This window comes from Thalassophryne amazonica, chromosome 14 (genome assembly GCF_902500255.1).
Source record: "Thalassophryne amazonica chromosome 14, fThaAma1.1, whole genome shotgun sequence".
In the NCBI taxonomy this organism is placed as follows: domain Eukaryota; kingdom Metazoa; phylum Chordata; class Actinopteri; order Batrachoidiformes; family Batrachoididae; genus Thalassophryne; species Thalassophryne amazonica.
In genome coordinates this window covers 48,771,787-48,791,118 of record NC_047116.1, presented here as the reverse complement: position 1 = coordinate 48,791,118, position 19,332 = coordinate 48,771,787, and positions in this window count along the sequence as shown.

Here is a 19,332-nt window from a genome sequence, read left to right as displayed (position 1 = left end):
TCATGGCTGGGTCTTCCAGCATGACAATAACCAAATACACACAGCCAGGGCAACTAAGGAGGGGCTCCATAAGAAGCATTTCAAGGTCCTGGCCTGTCCAGTCTCCAGACCTGAACTCAGTAGAAAATCTTTGGAGGGAGCTGAAACTCCAAACCTGAAAGATTTGGAGAAGATCTGCATGGAGGAGTGGACCAAAATCCCTGCTGCAGTGTGTGAAAACCTGGTGAAAAACTACAGGAAACGTTTGACCTCTGTAATTGCAAACAAAGGCTACTGTACCAAATATTAACATTGATTTTCACAGGTGTTCAGATACTTACTTTCATTACTGTATGTGTATGGATGCCCAGCTGATAAATTTCTGCACTGTTGTGATGCTGCATCACATGTGACAATTCTGTGTTGTTAGGTTTTAATTTGTTTGTTTGTTGGGCAGCACGGTGGCTTAGTAGTTAGCACTATTGCCTCACAGTAGGAAGGTCATGGGATTGATTCCCACCTGTGGCCTTTCTGTGTGGAGTTTGCGTGTTCTCCCCGTGTTTGCGTGCGTTCACTCCGGGTGCTCTGGCTTCCTCCCACATCCAAAGACTTGCAGGTTAGGTGAATTGGAAACTTTAAAATTGTGTGCACAGGTGTGAATGTGTTTGTTTATATGTGAAACTGCGACAGACTAGCACTGTGTCCAGGTGTACCCTGCCCCATGCCCTGTGAGGCTCCAACCCCCTGTGACCTTGGATACGTGGTTGAACATGAGTGTGTTTGTGTGTGTGTGTGTGAGTATTTGTTTGTATGAGCAAAGCAGATGGTCACTTGAGTGAGTCTGGTCTGCTTGAGGTTTCTTCCAATAATCAAAAATCACTGAGGGTTTTTTTTTCTTTACCACTCTTGTCAGTGTGCTTGCTGATCATGTGGGTGAGTTTTAAAACTTGTGCATAGCACTCCTTTGATTGACTTTTGTTATGATGTGGTGCTGGATAAGTGAATTGAAATTGAATTAAACATTTAAGTAAATGAACAACAGAAACACAACACCACCAGTTTACATTTGCCAGCTACACTGATGGTCACCTTGCAAAAGAAACTGTTCTCTGATAAATAAGATGTTACCATTTTGAATGAGAGAGAAAAAAAAGGATATGTGGCAGACCAGCACTCTTGTCATAAGACTGAAAGGCCATTATGTGTATTGATGCTAATACTGCAGCAAATAACAAGGCAGTTTGTTGTTTTGTGTCCTAATTAGTGCAGTGATCCACACTGCTAATGTCAGCACAAAGTAGCGTCACTGCTTGCTGGAGTACATTCTCCTCAATAGATCCATTTGTTCAGTATCTACAGCAGAGTCATACCCAAAGGACAAAGTCTCATTTTATCCAGCACCATACAGTTCAGTTTCTCTCACAGATTTCAGTATGGCAGCGTGACAGTGAACTAAAAACTCTTCACCGAAATGGAGCTTGTGTGTAGCATCATTTTTTTTTTTTAAATCCCGCAGTGTACGTCCTATGTTCCCCTGCCTGAACGCCTTTCAGGAAGAGGTAGGACAAAGGTTCAACCAACATATGCTGCTAGGTCATCAGTTGTCATGGAAACCTCACTGTCAGGCAAAGCCCACTCGCTGTACTTTTCCCTGCCCGGGTTCAGGTGTTGATACGTACTTCACCAATATCCAGGTGCTTTGCATTTTTGGAAACTGTTAAGAATGATTTTGTGTTCAAATGTTGACCTATAGCACTTGCAAAACTTGTTCTGATTTTGGAAAAATGAGCACACTGTAATCTGTGACAGTTTCGCTCCACTTACTGTCAGCTGATGGAAAAACAAAAAGCACTTTTTAAGGTTTGCAAATAGATATGTTACTCTTTTCATGTTTCACCTATGACAACATTGTTTCTGGTGTTCCCCATATTGTCAGAGGTTTCTTCACTTATATATCCAGTATTGCACACGATTTTATATTGTGTGGGAATTCTGTGTTGTTACAGCTGGTTTTCATTGCATGGCACTTTGTTTTAAAAGACAACATGCTGCTATTTCTGCCATGATGGAGGTGCACACTTGCTGGAGGAAGAAAAACAGCTTCAAAGATGGGAAACACTTGGTGCAGAGCAGCTGCTTCAGAATAAGCTTCATGTGTACAATTTGACTCGCACGCGTGTGCGTGTGTGTTCGATTCCCGGTCACACTATCTGTCTGTGTCCTTGGACAAGAAACTTCATCTGTATTGTTCCAGTCTGCCCAGCTATAAATGGGCACCAGCCTTGATGGACTGGGAACCCACCCAGGGATAGTCGTAGACTGTCATCTGCTTCACATAACAGAATCCAGACACAGGCGTCAGCACGAATACTACCTCAGGGCCTACATATGATTTACTTACACTCACACAATGGTAAGCATCAGTATAGCTTCAACCAGGTAGCCATTCTATTTTTAAAATGTTTAAATTTATTTTCATTTATATAGCGCCAAATCACAACAAAGTTGCCTCAAGGTGCTTCACACAAGTAAGGTCTAACCTTATCAACCCCTAGAGCAAGCACACAGGTGATAGTGGTAGAGAAAAACTCCCTCTGAGGAAGAAACCTCAAGCAGACCAGACTCAAAGGGGTGACTCTCTGCTTGGGCCATGCTACCGACACAAATTACAGAACAATTCACAAAACAAATAAGTAGGAAATGCTGCTGGTGCACAGGACAGGAGAGATTTAGAAACAAACACCACACCCATCTCTGGATGGAGCCGCACCTCAAATAGGGAGAAAAAACTAAATAGAATCAGGCATCAGAAAGACAACAAATACTAGGGATGTCCCGATCAGGTTTTTTGGCCCCGATCCGATTCTGAGTCAACTGATTTTGAGTATCAGCCGATACCGAGTCCCAATCCGATACTTTAAAAAAACTGAATGAACAATGAACAAATGCTAAATATATAATATCTTCATTTTAATCACCTTATTTTATTATTTATCACTTAAACAGAGCACTTCTCCTTGAGGTAGCTTGAACAATCAAGTACAAATCTACCAGACTTAAAAAATGTACAAATTTCCATGTTATTTTATTTGTCTAAAAATAAATGTCCAAGGTTCCTTATGTTAAACAAGAAATTATCTAATCTGAAATAACAGGTGGTTTTAATTTATAGATTAAAGAACCATTTATTGATTTAGCTATTTTAAATACAAGTGTTCTAAACTTTTTAAAACAGTAATCAGAAAATTTAAGGTAAGAAACAACAAAAACATTTCCAAGGATTTTTCTTCAGAAAACTGCTCTATAAATGAGCAGTCCTGTGACATGGTTCTGTTTTGTAGAGATCAGTGGTTTCTGCCACTAGTCTTCCGTGTTTTGGCCCGACTCGTCGTTGAAACATCATACTCTGGGGGTGCTCTTCTGCAATGGGGACAGGACGACTGCACCGTATTGAAGGGAGGATGGATGGGGTCATGTATTGTGAGATTTTGGCAAACAACCTTCCCTTAGTAAGAGCATTGAAGATGGCTCATGGCTGGGTCTTCCAACATGACAATGACACCAAACACACAGCCAGGGCAACTACGGAGGGGGTCCGTAAGAAGCATTTCAAGGTCCCGGAGTGGCCTGGCCAGTCTGGTAAGCTTTCACTCTGTATGTTTTTTCCAATGCTGTTTAAATATTTATGGGGTATGATCATGTCTGATTTGGTTTATCTAATCATGTTTTTAGCTTTCTAGTTTGTAACAAATTTGATACGTGATCCGGGCCGATTGGTAACGGTCTGATATGGGAAAATATCAGACCAGAAATCAGCCACAAAGTGCGCGTTGAATCAGAGCCATAATAGCTTTTATTTTCATACATGCAAATGCATTGGGAACACTGCACATTCAATTTCAAATCAACACATGAAGAAAAATTGATCACATTTGTTATTACCTTACAGAAAGTGAAGAAAAAGGAATATTATCATTTGTGTGTATGGAAATCAAAGCTATTATAAGGCTTTTGAACACAACTGTATATTAAAAGTTCAGATGCAAAACCCAGTAACTCCTTTTTTAATGAGAACAGTGCAGTTTAAAAGGAAGGATTTAAAGGAAAATGCACAGATTTCCATAAATAAAACAGAAATAGTTTGTGTAGTAAGAGCCAATATTACGGTGATTTGCACAGAATTAATTTGATTTGATTATTTTCTGTAATTGAATATCACGTTAAGCTGTTGCTCACTCTGATTGATTTTGTGTTCCTTTAATTACTGCAGGCAGACAGTCGGCACCACAATGACTTCCTCCTCTATGGAGACTTTGACTTTTCATTGTTTACATTCTGCAGTGTCTGAAGCTGTCTTCGATTCACTTGAGCAAAACCATTTTGTTTAGCGATGAAAGAAGAAAAATGCTGAGCTGATCACGTATCACCTGCATCCCTTCCCAAAAAAACATTTGACACTTCCTTCTCTTTCCCCTGTTTCCTGTCCAAAGTAGGGACTTCACTGTCCACACTTTCTATTTCTATTGTTCTCTCTTTGTCTTGTTTTGCTTATTGGCTGCTCAAGGAAAAGTCTACATAATACAACTATCACCCAAACACTCCCTGTCTTCAGAGCTTTTACTGGCTGGCTGGAATTTGGAAGAAACCTTTTTGAAATTGTCATTAAAAACACATTCAGAAATGTATGGTTATTTTGAAGCTTGCTTGGTCTTGCTGTCAAAATGTAATGAATTTGTCCCATGTGGGTGAAAAACCAAAGTTGTTTCAATAATCATACTGGCAACATAACACAGTGAATCATTTATTTGAATACCAGGGAACAAAATTATAGTGCTAATAAGGAAACTACTTTTATGACTCAGAACAGTAAAAATTGAAAAGGGACGACCTCTTTAAAAAGTCAACATGGTACAACTTAAATATCACACGTTATTCCTGTTCATATGATATAAAGCTTGATGTCTTGGCACCAAGGCTTCATATTGGCTCAAGGAAAAAAGTGAAAAGCAGAAACAACTGATATATCGCTAAGAACAAAAACAAATCCAGAAACTGTTTTTATGCCCGGAAAAGAAATGTTTCTTTAAAATAATGGTAACCACTTAATAATAGTATTTTTTCCATTTTTTGTATTATGAGATAAGATATTTTCTACTTGCAATACCTTCATCCTGAGTTCATGCGCTTTCTTCCCTTGAATGCCAGGCATTCATTAGATTAGATTAGATTAAACAGAACTTTATTAATCTCTTGGGAAGACTCCTTCAGGGAAATTGAGGTTTCACCAGCATTGTATGTCATCACACAGGCTAAGAAGCACTCACAGCATCAAAAGTGAGAGTTACAAATAAACATAATAATAAAAAATTGTAATTATAAATAGAAATACCAGACACACTGATTGGTACTGGTTTACTGGCTACTACTGTTCCTCTCCTTCCCATCCTCTGTCTTCCTGTTACTCCTCCTTCCCACCAAGTGAGGAGTTGTACAGTCTGATGGCCTGAGAGACAAGGGTGTTTTTCAGTCTTTCAGGCATGTCTTTGAATGTGAAAAAATTCCCAACACTATGTGATTAAATAATATTGTGGAATGGGCTGTCTGTTTCCAACTGTATGTGATGTACCTTGATAAATGTTGGTCTGACACATCACTTTCTTCAGAGGTTAATGGACAGTCTACTATGTAAAGAGAAATAATATTGAAAATAGTTAGGTAGCTCGAGTTAGGCTGAAGAAAGCCCCCAGCATAGCCTACCTTGTTAACCATAGCATTCATGTTAGACTATAGAGTAAAATATTGGCAATATCATTAAACATTTTGTATCATCTAAAATATAGATATAGTTATATCACATAGCCTTACATGGAACATTATTAACCCATATTTCATTTTGATTTTCCATTCTGGGAATGGTAATTTGATGATGCATCCTCAATTGATTTTCAAGAAAGTCAACAAAATATACTTGTTGAAATCAAGTTATTACAGTTGTATGCAAACGTTTGGCCACCCCTGATAATTTTCATGATTTTCTTTTATAAATCATTGGTTGTCTGGATCACAAAATTCAGTTAAACATATCATATACCAGATGAACACTGATATTTGAAAAGTGAAATGGAGTTTCTAGTATTTATGTGCAATAATTATTTAAACAAAATTGGACAGGTGCATAAATTTGGGCACCCTTGTCATTTTATTGATTTCAATACATTTAGCACTAATTATTGGAACACAAAATTGGCTTGGTAAGCTCAATGACCCTTGACCTCCTTACACAGGTGAATCCAATCATGAAAAAGGGTATTTAAGGTGGCCATTTGCAAATGTTTCCCCTCTTTGCATCTCTTCTAATGAGTGGCAACAAGGGAGCCTCTAAACAACTCTCAAATGACCTGAAAACAAAGATTGTTCAACATCATGGTTTAGGGGAAGGATACAAAAAGCTATCTCAGAGATTTCAGCTGTCAGTTTCCACTGTGAGGAACATAGTGAGGAAATGGAAGACCACAGACAAATTACTAGTTAATGCGCAAAGTCGCATGCCAGGAAAAATCTCAGATAAGCAGCAGCGGAGGATGGTGAGAACAGTTATAGTTAACCCACAGACCTGCTCCAAAGACCTACAACATGATCTTGCTGCAGATAGTGTCTCTGTGCATCATTCAACTATACAGTGCACTTTGCACAAAGATATGCTGTGCTGTAATCTAGAGGAAGCCTTTTCTGTGTACATGCCACAGAGTTACTTGAGGTATGCTACCTACACTTGCTGTGGTTCTATCATGCTGTGCGGCTGTGTGGCCAGTGCAGGTACTGGGAATGTTGTTAAAGTTGAGGGTCACATGGATTCCAGTCAATATCAGCAGATTCTTGAGAAAAATGTTCATGAATCAGTGACAAAGCTGAAGTTGTGCCGGGGCTGCACTGTTCAACAAGACAACAACCCTAAACACTGCTCAAAATCTACTAAGGCATTCATGCAGAGGAACAAGTACAACATTCTGGAATGGCCATCTTAGTCCCCAGACCTGAATTATTGAAAATCTGTGGTGTGATTTTAAGCAGGCTGTCCATGCTCGGAAACCAACAAACCTGACCGAACTGGAAATGTTTTATAAAGATGAATGGTCCAAAATACCTTCAACCAGAATCCAGACTCTCATTGGAAGCTATAGGAAGTGTTCAGAGGTTGTTATTTCTGCAAAAGGAGGATCTCCTAAATTTTGATGTATTTTTTTTTTCTGTTGGGGTGCCCAAATTTATGCACTTGCCTAATTTTGTTTAAAGAATTATTGCACACTTTCTGCAAATCCTGTAAACCTCATTTCACTTCTCAAATATCACTGTCTGTTATATGATATATTTAACTGAAATTGCTGATCCAAACAACCAATGATTTATAAAGGAATATCATGGAAATCATCAAGGGTGCCCAAATGTTTACATACAACTGTATATATTTAGTTCTGTGGCATATAACAACATTACAAATAACATTATGACGCAACGCATGTCTATTTGTCATTGCTGAATCAACCAGCCAAAGCTGAAAGTGGCTTGTACATCATGATGAGTGGAGGCCACTCACAGCCAGCATTGGCCAAATCATTTTCTCATTGAAAACAATGAAAAATCCAGTTTTTATTCCACCTCTCGCACAATGCAACAGCTTAGGCTGAATATATGAATTGTCTTTGAGGTTGCAGAACACACTGCAGAACAGTTGAAGCTTGTTTGGATGATTCAACCAGCCATCCACAGCTGCAGTAAAGTCTGCCTCTGTTTCAGCAATATTTATCTCCAGCTCTGACAGATGCATTTACGATTTCTATTTTCAGTGTTAAAACAACAATGTGTTTCCAGAGAGAGTGGATGCACCTGCTCATGTGCTGCGTGCATAGGTGGAAGTTATTTTTACAAAAGAGAGTGAAGTCATTGGCTTCCTTCACAACACACTTCCTCTTGGAAATAACTATTTCTGACAACTTCTATCATTAAAACAATGATTTAAAAAAAAAAATGTTGCCAGGATATACTGTAGATTAACCCAGAATGCAAAGTGCAGATTAGCAGGAAAATGTATGCAAATCATATTTACAAGCTCTCCATATGAGGTATCCATGGTGTAAATATTTGCATCTGCACTATTCGGTGCGATTGAGGTATATTAGTTACCAAAATATCATGTCCGACTCATTGGTATGCATTTCAAAACACACAAATGGTCATCTTCAATTTCATTTTTTTCAATTTATTTTCATTTATATAGTGCCAAATCACAACAAAGTTGCCTCTAGGTGCTTCACACAAATAAGGTCTAACCTTACCAAGAGCAAGAACACAGGCAACAGTGGTAAGGATAAACTCCCTCTGATGATTTGAGGAAGAAACCTCAAGCAGACCAGACTCAAAGGGGCAACCCTCTGCTTTGGCCATGCTACCAACACAATTTACAAAACAATTCACAAAACAAATTTACAGGAAATTTTGCTGGTGGACAGGACAGACACTACACCCATCTCTGGATGGAGCCGCACCTCAAACAGAGAGAAAATAAAACAGAATCAGGCATCAGAAAGACAACAAATACAGTATCATTTGTCAGCATTAAGCAACATGAAAAACAAAAGACATACTAAGGTGATCGCCGGCCACTAGCCCAAAGCTTCACTAAAAGACCCAGACTTTAGATAAAGTTGAGGCCAAGACCCACTCCGTTTCCTAATAAAATGAATTTAAAAGAGTAAAAAGCATAGTAACATACTCTGCCAGTATGATAGCCATCCGAAAGGGGAAATAAGTGTGTCTTAAGTCTGGAGTTGAAAGTCTCTACAGAATCTGTTTTATTGATGCAGGGATAAGGATGGGTATTGATAAGATTTTATCACCCCCCAACACCACCTGCACGAAAATGTTTCAATTCTAGAAGCTCTGAAATGCAATCTGGGACTATTCCAGACGATAAACTGGAGTGAGTGCAGCATCCATTTAGGTGAGAGAAAGAAAAAAAAAATACAACTTTCCTTATTCAGATTCATTCCAGTAGTATTCTGCTCTTAGTAGGATGCAGTAGTTTTCTAGTTTGGCAGATAGTTCTGGAGGAAATCACTGAAGAAATTAACAAACTGAAAATATGGTTTGACCGAAACAAACTGTCATTAAACTTAAATAAAACAGGGATGAAATGGAGGTGTGAGAGTCACTAGGTGTTCCCAGGAAACACTTATTTATTTCTGTATATATTTATTTATGTATTTATTTATATTCATTGTTAGTTGCTATTATAAATTTTCTGTTGTGTTTCTATTCAGGTTCTTTTTGTCTCTTTCTCTAAAATTGTATATAATAATCATTAGATTATTAATATATAAGCAAAAATAAATTTAAGGAATATTACAATTTGAAAACAAATGCACCCGAACGTGATGACGGCTGCAATTGCTAAATGCTAACTTTTAACATTGAAAATGCCATAGACATGCTAACACGTTAGCATCGCTACTGTTTTTAAGTTATAAAATACATCCATCAACTGTTTCAGAAGACCATAACCGGTCGGTTTAACATAGAAAAGGTAAATAATACTCACAGACATATGCTCTTTAGGGTTTTAGCAGGGGAAAATTAAGCGAAAGAAAGAAATAAACGAAGCAATCGATCGAAGCATTGCTTCAATCTGCGAACCACTGCTTCGATTGGTTCAAGGTTCAAAGCAAAGCCGCGCTGCAGAAAAGTTGATTAAGGACCCACTGCAGGGTCTGTAATCAATGTAGAGAAATTATCATTTTCCTGACAAACACCCGCCAAAACAACGGCCACTCTGAAGGACCGATAACAGAATCGTTAAGCACAAAGCTTATTGATGTCGGTGGATGGAATCATTTCTTAACGATACCCGAAAGGAACCGGTTCTCAATACCCATCCCTATGCAGGGAGACCATTCCAAAGAACAGGGGCACTATAAGAGAAAGCTCTGTGACCCGCAGACTTTTTATTCACCCTAGGGACACAAAGTAGTCCTGCACCTTGAGAACGCAAAGCCCGAGCCGGTACGTAGGGTTTAATTAGGTCAACTAGGTAGGAAGGTGCCAGTCTGTGAACAATTTTATAGGCTAGTAATAGAACCTTAAAATCTTATCTCACAGGGACAGGAAGCCAGTGAAGAGACGCCAAAATTGTTGTGAAAGTGTAGTGACACGGACCCACAACAGGGGGCGTAAATGAACGGACAATGAAAGAGTCTAATATGAACACTTTACTGTTGTGAATGAGCACAGCACAGAGGAATGTGAAATTTACAGACAGTCAATCACAAGGGTGACGCGTGGGCAGGCTCGAGGATAGAAGACGTCTGTCCTGAGATGAACCGGAACCACACAATTTCCTCCGCCACCGAACCCGGAGAATACTGGAGCCGCCAAGTCCCGAGTCCCCAGGTGGCCACCGTCTTCGACGGTCGGATCTGGTACTGCTGGCAGGGAGCAGAGACAATAAGATATGGGTGTGTGCACACCCAGTAGCAACAATGGTGGAGAGTCCACCTCCACCTCTCACACACACTTGTGCAGCTCCTGTCTCAAACACTTATCTGGTAGAGGTGTGAAGCGACTCCGTCGCTGGTCACACCGAACGCCGGTCTCACAGACAAGGAACACCACAGGAAAACGGCTGCAAATAAGAGTTCAGACTGACATACAGTTTACTTTTAAGGCTGAGAATACTACCTGAACGGTTCGACGATATCTCGGCAATGAGGTGGAGATGACGTCCGGGTTTTATGGAGTGGGATGATGAAGCATGAATGAGTGACAGCTGTCAGGAGATAATGAGTGACAGCTGTCACCCCCGGCTGTGTCCGTGGCGGCAGCGCCCTCTCGTGCCTGAAGCCCGCACTTCAGGCAGGGCGCCCTCTGGTGGTGGGCCAGCAGTACCTCCTCTTCTGGCGGCCCACACAACAGGACCCCCCCCTCAACGGGCGCCTCCTGGCGCCCGACCAGGCTTATCAGGGTGTCGACGGTAGAAATCGGCCAGGAGGGCCGGATCCAGGAAGAAGCTCCTCTTCACCCAGGAGCGTTCTTCGGGTCCATACCCCTCCCAGTCCACCAGATATTGGAACCCCCGGCCCATTCGACGGACGTCCAGGAGCCGGCGCACTGTCCAGGCCGGCTCCCTGTCAATGATCCGGGCAGGAGGCGGCGCCGGACCGGGAGCACAGAGGGGTGAGGTGTGGTGTGGTTTGATCTTGGAGATGTGAAACACCGGGTGGATCCGCAGTGAAGCTGGGAGCTGGAGCTTCACTGCGGCAGGGCTGAGGACCTTGAGGATTCGGAAGGGTCCGATGAACCTGTCCATCAGTTTCGGTGACTGCACCTGAAGCGGGATGTCCTTCGTTGATAGCCACACCTCCTGCCCGGGCTGGTATGCAGGGGCCGGGGACCGCCGGCGGTCTGCATGGGCCTTGGCCCTCATCCGGGCCTTCAACAAGGCAGAACGGGCGGTGCGCCACACCCGACGGCACCTCCGAAGGTGGGCCCGGACCGAGGGCACACCGACCTCTCCCTCAACCACAGGAAATAATGGAGGCTGGTACCCCAAACACACCTCAAACGGGGAGAGGCCGGTGGCAGAAGACACCTGGCTGTTATGTGCATACTCGATCCAGGCCAGGTGGTTGCTCCAGGCCGTCGGGTGGGCGGATGTCACACAGCGGAGGGTCTGTTCCAACTCCTGGTTGGCCCGTTCTGCCTGTCCATTTGTCTGTGGATGGTACCCGGACGAGAGGCTCACGGTGGCCCCCAGTTCCCGGCAGAAGCTCCTCCAGACGTGTGAGGAGAACTGGGGACCACGATCCGAGACAACGTCAGTAGGGATCCCATGCAGACGGATGACGTGGTGGACCAGGAGGTCCGCTGTCTCCTGGGCCGTAGGGAGCTTCGGGAGGGCCACGAAGTGGGCCGCCTTGGAGAATCGGTCCACTATCGTGAGGATGGTGGTGTTGCCCTGGGATGGTGGGAGGCCCGTGACAAAATCCAGGCCGATGTGGGACCAGGGGTGATGAGGCACAGGAAGCGGTTGGAGCAGTCCATGGACCTTCCTGTGGTCAGCCTTGCCCCTGGCACAGGTGGTGCAGGCCTGGATGTACTCCTGGACGTCGGCCTCCATAGACGCCCACCAGAAGCGCTGCCGGACAACTGCCACGGTCCTTCGCACCCCCGGATGACAGGAGAGCTTGGAACCATGACAGAAGTCTAGGACCGCAGCCCTGGCCTCTGGTGGGACATATAGTCTGTTCTTAGGTCCAGTTCTCGGGTCCGGGCTTCGTTCCAGGGCCTCCCGGACGATCTTCTCCACGTCCCAGGTGAGAGTGGCCACGATAGTGGACTCAGGAAGGATGGGCTCCGGTGGATCCGACAGCGCAGTTTTGAACTCCTCTTTGTGTACCCGGGACAAGGCATCCGATCTCTGGTTCTTGGTCCCGGGGCGATAGGTGATCCAGAAGTCAAAATGCCCGAAGAACAGTGACCAGCGGGCTTGCCTGGGGTTCAGCTGCTTGGCGGTCCTGATATACTCCAGGTTCCGATGGTCAGTGAAAACCGTGAATGGCAAAGACTCTCCCTCCAACAGGTGTCTCCACTCCTCAGGAGCCTCTTTCACCGCAAGGAGTTCTCAATTGCCGACGTCATAGTTCCGTTCAGCCGGGGTCAACCTGCGTGAAAAGTAGGCACACGGGTGAAGAACCTTATCGGTCTCTCCGCTCTGGGATAGCACGGCTCCTATCCCTGAGTCAGAGGCATCCACTTCAACCACAAACTGGCGGCTAGGGTCGGGCTGCACCAACACTGGCGCAGTAGAGAACCGTCATTTCAACTCCTTGAATGTGGCTTTGCACCGATCCGACCAGGTGAAGGGGACTTTTGGAGAAGTCAGGGCTGTCAGGGGGCTAACTACCTGACTGTAGCCCTTCATGAACCTCCTATAGAAATTAGCGAAGCCGAGGAACTGTTGCAGCTTCCTACGGCTTGTTGGTTGGGGCCAATCTCTCACCGCCGCAACCTTGGCCGGATCAGGGGCAACGGAGTCAGAGGAGATGATAAACCCCAGGAAGGACAAAGAAGTGCGGTGGAACTCGCACTTCTCACCCTTCACAAACAGTCAGTTCTCTAACAACCGCTGCAGGACCTGACGTACATGCTGGACATGAGTCTCAGGATCCGGAGAAAAGATGAGAATATCGTCCAGATATACGAAGACGAATCGGTGCAGGAAGTCCCGCAAGACGTCGTTAACCAAGGCTTGGAACGTTGCGGGGGCGTTGGTGAGGCTGAACGGCATGACCTGGTACTCAAAGTGACCTAATGGGGTGTTAAATGCCGTCTTCCATTCGTCTCCCTTCCGGATCCGAACCAGGTGATACGCATTCCTAAGATCCAGCTTAGTAAAGATTTTGGCTCCATGCAGGGGGGTGAACACGGAATCTAACAACGGCAACGGGTATCGGTTGCGAACCGTAATCTCATTCAGCCCCCTGTAATCAATGCATGGACGGAGTCCGCCATCTTTCTTGCCCACAAAAAAGAAACCTGCACCCATCGGGGAGGTGGAGTTCCGGATCAGCCCGGCAGCTAATGAGTCCCGGATGTAGGTCTCCATTGATTCGCGCTCAGGTCGTGAGAGGTTGTACAGCCTGCTGGACGGGAACTCAACGCCTGGAATCAGATCAATGGCACAATCATACGGACGGTGCGGGGGAAGGGCGAGTGCCAGATCCTTGCTGAAGACATCAGCAAGATCGTGGTACTCAACTGGCACCGCCGTCAGATTGGGAGGGACTTTGACCTCCTCCTTAGCATGTAAACCAGGAGGAACCGAGGATCCTAAACACACCCGATGGCAGGTTTCGCTCCACTGAACCACCACCCCAGACGGCCAATCAATCCGGGGATTGTGCTTCAACATCCATGGGAAACCCAAAATCACGTGGGAGGTAGAAGGAGTCACAAAAAACTCAATCTCCTCCCGATGATTTCCAGACACCACCAGAGTTACAGGTTGTCTTGTGCATGATTAAAGGGAGAAGGGTGCCATCTAGTGCCCGCACCTGCAATGGCGAAGGAAGCGCCACCAGAGGGAGCCCTACCTCCCTTGCCCATCTGCTGTCCAGCAGTTTCCCTTCTGACCCCGTGTCCACCAGTGCTGGGGCTTGAAGGGTTAAATCCCCGCTTAGGATTGTAACTGGGAGTCGTGTGGAAATATGTGTATGTCCCACGTGAATGTCTTGGCCCACCCTTAGCCCAGTTTCTAGGGGCGGGCGTTGGTGATTTAACCGCTTGGGGCAGTCTCTCTGCAGGTGCTCAATAGAACCGCAGACAAAACACTCCCGGCCACGTCCTTCGTCTCGCTCCCGATGGCGTTCCTCCAACCGATTGTCTAACCGTATAACGAGATCGATAAGTCCATCTAAATCCCGCGGTTCTTCCTTAGCTACCAGGTGCTCCTTCAGGACTGACGACAGTCCGTTTACGAAGGCGGCGCGGAGCGCAACGTTATTCCAGCCGGACCTCGCAGCCGCGATGCGGAAGTCGACTGCATATTCGGCTGCGCTCCGGCACCCCTGTCGCATTGACAGCAGCACTGTTGAAGCGGTCTCTCCTCTGTTAGGGTGATCAAGCACTGTTCTGAACTCCCTCACAAACCCAGTATAAGAGGTAAGGAGCCGTGAGTTTTGCTCCCAAAGCGCTGTAGCCCAAGCGCGTGCCTCACCACGAAGCAAGTTAATAACATAAGCCACCTTGCTGGCGTCAGACGCGTACATCACGGGTCGTTGTGCAAACACGAGCGAACACTGCATCAGAAAGTCCACACACGTCTCCACACAACCCCCGTATGGCTCAGGGGGACTTACGTATGCTTCAGGGGATGGTGGGGGGGTTCGTTGAACGACCAGTGGAACGTTAATATCGGGCACCGGGTCGGCAGGAGGAGGAGCCGCAGCAGCGCGCTGATCGCGCGCTTCCACCTGTGCGGTGAGAGCCTCCATCCTGCGATTAAGAATGACATTTTGCTTGGTCATCAAATCCAGCCGAGCGGTAAAGGCGGTGAGGATTTGCTGTAGCTCACCGAGCACGCCTCCTGCAGACGCCTGTGCACCCCGCTCTTCCATTGGCTGTCCAACAGATGGGTGACGCCCCTCGGGATCCATGACATTGGCCGAGATATCCTGTTGTGAAAGTGTAGTGACACGGACCCACAACAGGGGGCGTAAATGAACGGACAATGAAAGAGTCTAATATGAACACTTTACTGTTGTGAATGAGCACAGCACAGAGGAATGTGAAATTTACAGACAGTCAATCACAAGGGTGACGCGTGGGCAGGCTCGAGGATAGAAGACGTCTGTCCTGAGATGAACCGGAACCACACAATTTCCTCCGCCACCGAACCCGGAGAATACTGGAGCCGCCAAGTCCCGAGTCCCCAGGTGGCCACCGTCTTCGACGGTCGGATCTGGTACTGCTGGCAGGGAGCAGAGACAATAAGATATGGGTGTGTGCACACCCAGTAGCAACAATGGTGGAGAGTCCACCTCCACCTCTCACACACACTCGTGCAGCTCCTGTCTCAAACACTTATCTGGTAGAGGTGTGAAGCGACTCCGTCGCTGGTCACACCGAACGCCGGTCTCACAGACAAGGAACACCACAGGAAAACGGCTGCAAATAAGAGTTCAGACTGACATACAGTTTACTTTTAAGGCTGAGAATACTACCTGAACGGTTCGACGATATCTCGGCAATGAGGTGGAGATGACGTCCGGGTTTTATGGAGTGGGATGATGAAGCATGAATGAGTGACAGCTGTCAGGAGATAATGAGTGACAGCTGTCACCCCCGGCTGTGTCCGTGGCGGCAGCGCCCTCTCGTGCCTGAAGCCCGCACTTAAGGCAGGGCGCCCTCTGGTGGTGGGCCAGCAGTACCTCCTCTTCTGGCGGCCCACACAACAAAAATGGGTGTAATGTGGTCATCTTCACAAGAATGTGTCTTACACAAAGACACAAGCATGACAACATACTGTGTCCTACACTCTATGTGCACAGGGGAGGGGCATTAAAATGAATTTGTTGGTTTTACTGAAATACCTGATTGCCAGATAATATTGAGTTTGCTGAGTTTACTGAGTTAACATGATATTTTGAAAAACTTATCTCCTCTGCTTGACTACTATGTTCTGGGATGATTTCAAAGCCTGAGTTATATAAACTGACAAACTGAGCTGACATCTGTTACTCTGGTAACTTAAACTTATTAGTTATCACTATTTTGTTGCTGCACTAAAGATGGAATAATCGACTGCTGACTTTTGTCAGTTTCTGTTTATCAAATTTAGACTTGAAACATCTTCATTCCGTTAGAGTAATTGGCCATTATTATTTTTGTTGTTGTTGGATTTTTTTGTTTGTTTGTTTGTTTTAGTTATGGCTAAATGTAAAAAAAAAAAAAAAATCTGATGATTTTAACTTGTCTTTATTCATTTTTTTTCTAACCTCGGGTGGGTAAGATTTTATGATTTAATTGTATATTGAACTATTTTGTTATGGTGTTGACGTTGGTGGATTTTAAATTGCTGTTGGGAAAATGCAATACTTAAGAAATTCAATGGTAATGCATGTAGGGCAGTTGTTTCTTTTGGTCCTGTTTGAGTCTGTGTGTACAAACAAATTAGATTTGTACCAAATTTGGTGGAATTATTGAAGATGATCAAGGTCAAAGTGATCTAATTCTGGGAAGGAATTGGTTGAAAGTGTAGGTCACAGATTAAGGTCAAAATGGGTTACAATGCAAATATAGCAGAGATTTACAATGGCTATTCTGAGGAAGCGGTTGAAGATACAGCCATAGTTACTATTAACATGAATATAAGATCCTATAACACCGTTCTATTGGTTCTATGACTTTTGACCTTGGTTGACACTGAAAGGCCAAACTCAAGGTCATACTCATGTTGTTTTTTTTATCATTTTATAGCATACCTTTTTCAACCTATATGGATTAAACATGTTGGAAGGATTGTGTATAAGTCAAGGATGAAGTAAATTTTGGGCAGAATTTATCAAAACTCAAAGTCCCACCAAGTCATCATGGTGACACTGAATCACAAATGAATCATTTATGTCACACAGAAGGTTCAGGTGTCTCTAAGTGCCCCTACTTTTTTAGTGAATCTTTTTTGTTTCATTTACCCTGTTTGCTAAACCAGGGAACTGGAGCTTGTTCTGGGTGAGAGGTGTGGTCCACTTTTAAGGGTCATGAGTTCTTCACAAACAAGGAGACTAGCAGTCATAGCCCCACCTACTGACAATGTAGAATGACTCTGAACCTTAACTGCATGTCTTAGGAATGTGGGAGGAAACCCATGCAAACTCAGCACAGGAAGGATCTGAGATGACAGAACTAACCATCAGAGCCCTGAGCCAGCTTTGAAGATGCAACCCATAGTTACACACCCAAACAGTTGCATAACACAATCAATTTTGACAAATTTTAAAATACATTTCTATTATAATTTCTGATAAAAGGGCAAGTTGTAGATCAAAAAGTAAGAATAGACTGTCTACAAGAAAGAAGCAGAATAAAGCCCACAGGGTCAACTTTCTATTCATATGGTGATCATTTTTTGTTAGTAGGTGTAATTTGTTAAATTCAGTGATATTATTAATGTAATTATAATCATTATTATTATTACAATAATTGTCAGGAAAGAAATAAAGACAATGAAGAGATAAGTGCATCATTGGAAATTACACTTTCAAGATACATGAGGTGCTCCACTCCATAGAGGGTAGTGCTGTCAATGATACTGGTACATACATACCTCTGTTTCCTCAGGTGTGAGTCCAAAAAGCCATTGATGCCTTAGAGAATCAGTTGACGCTGGAGTGCATCACCAGTGTGGCCAATCAGGGCGCAGTCATCTGCAAATAAGAGCTCCTGGACCAGCTGCTCAAGGGTCTGGGTCTTAGAATGTAAACATAATAAGTTAAAGAGGCTACCGTGTTTGCAGAATCTAACATAGATGGCGTCAGCATTGTTTCACTTAGCATCATGGAGTATCATGGTGAAGAACCTGTGGGGAGGAGTATGTATCCCTCCTGCTTGATACCATTTGAGATGGGAAAGCAGTCTGACAGTAAGCCAGCTCACTTGAACTTGCCTTAAATGTCCATCATAGAGCTGGTGGAGAATCATTAGAAATTTGGGAGATGTGCCAGGATTTTCCAAAATCAGTGTCAAAGGTCTGTGGTGCCTCAGTTTACACAAACTCCACACTGACTCTCTGGTGTGTTCTCTTCTGCAAGCATGGGGGTGAGTCGGTTGAGAAAGATTCGAGCCAGGATTTTTCCTGGAATCGAGAGTAACATGATGCCCTTGTAGTTTAAACAGCCTGATTTCTCACCCTTATTGTTTTACAGGGGGATACATATTGGAATAATCATACGGCATCAACAAAATGTCAGTATCAGACAGTAGCTTCGAAACCTGAATTAAAATAGATTTTAGAGCACTGTTAATTTTGAACATTTAGGGCCCCTTCACACATAGTACAACTCAGGATGACAAATCAAATCAAATAAAATAAAATCAATTTTATTTATATAGGGCCAAATCACAACAAACAGTTGCCCCAAGGCGCTTTATATTGTAAGGCAAAAGCCATACAATAATTACAGAAAAACCCCAACAGTCAAAACGACCCCCTGTGAGCAAGCACTTGGGAAGGAAAACTCCCTTTTAACAGAAAGAAACTTCCAGCAGAACCAGGCTCAGGGAGGGGCAGTCTTCTGCTGGGACTGGTTGGGGCTGAGGGGAGAGAATCAGGAAAAAGACATGCTGTGAAAGAGAGCAGAGATCAATCACCAATGATTAAATGCAGAGTGGTGCATACAGAGCAAAAAGAGAAAGAAACACTCAGTGCATCATGGGAACCCCCCAGCAGTCTAAGTCTATAGCAGCATAACTAAGGGATGGTTCAGGGTCACCTGATCCAGCCCTAACTATAAGCTTTAGCAAAAAGGAAAGTTTTAAGCCTAATCCTAAAAGTAGAGAGGGTGTCTGTCTCCCTGATCCGAATTGGGAGCTGGTTCCACAGGAGAGGCTGAGGCTCTGCCTCCCATTCTATTCTTAAAAACCCTAGGAACTACAAGTAAGCCTGCAGTCTGAGAGCGAAGTGCTCTATTGGGGTGATATGGTACTATGAGGTCCCTAAGATAAGATGGGACCTGATTATTCAAAAGCTTATAAGTAAGAAGAAGAATTTTAAATTCTATTCTAGAATTAACAGGAAGCCAATGA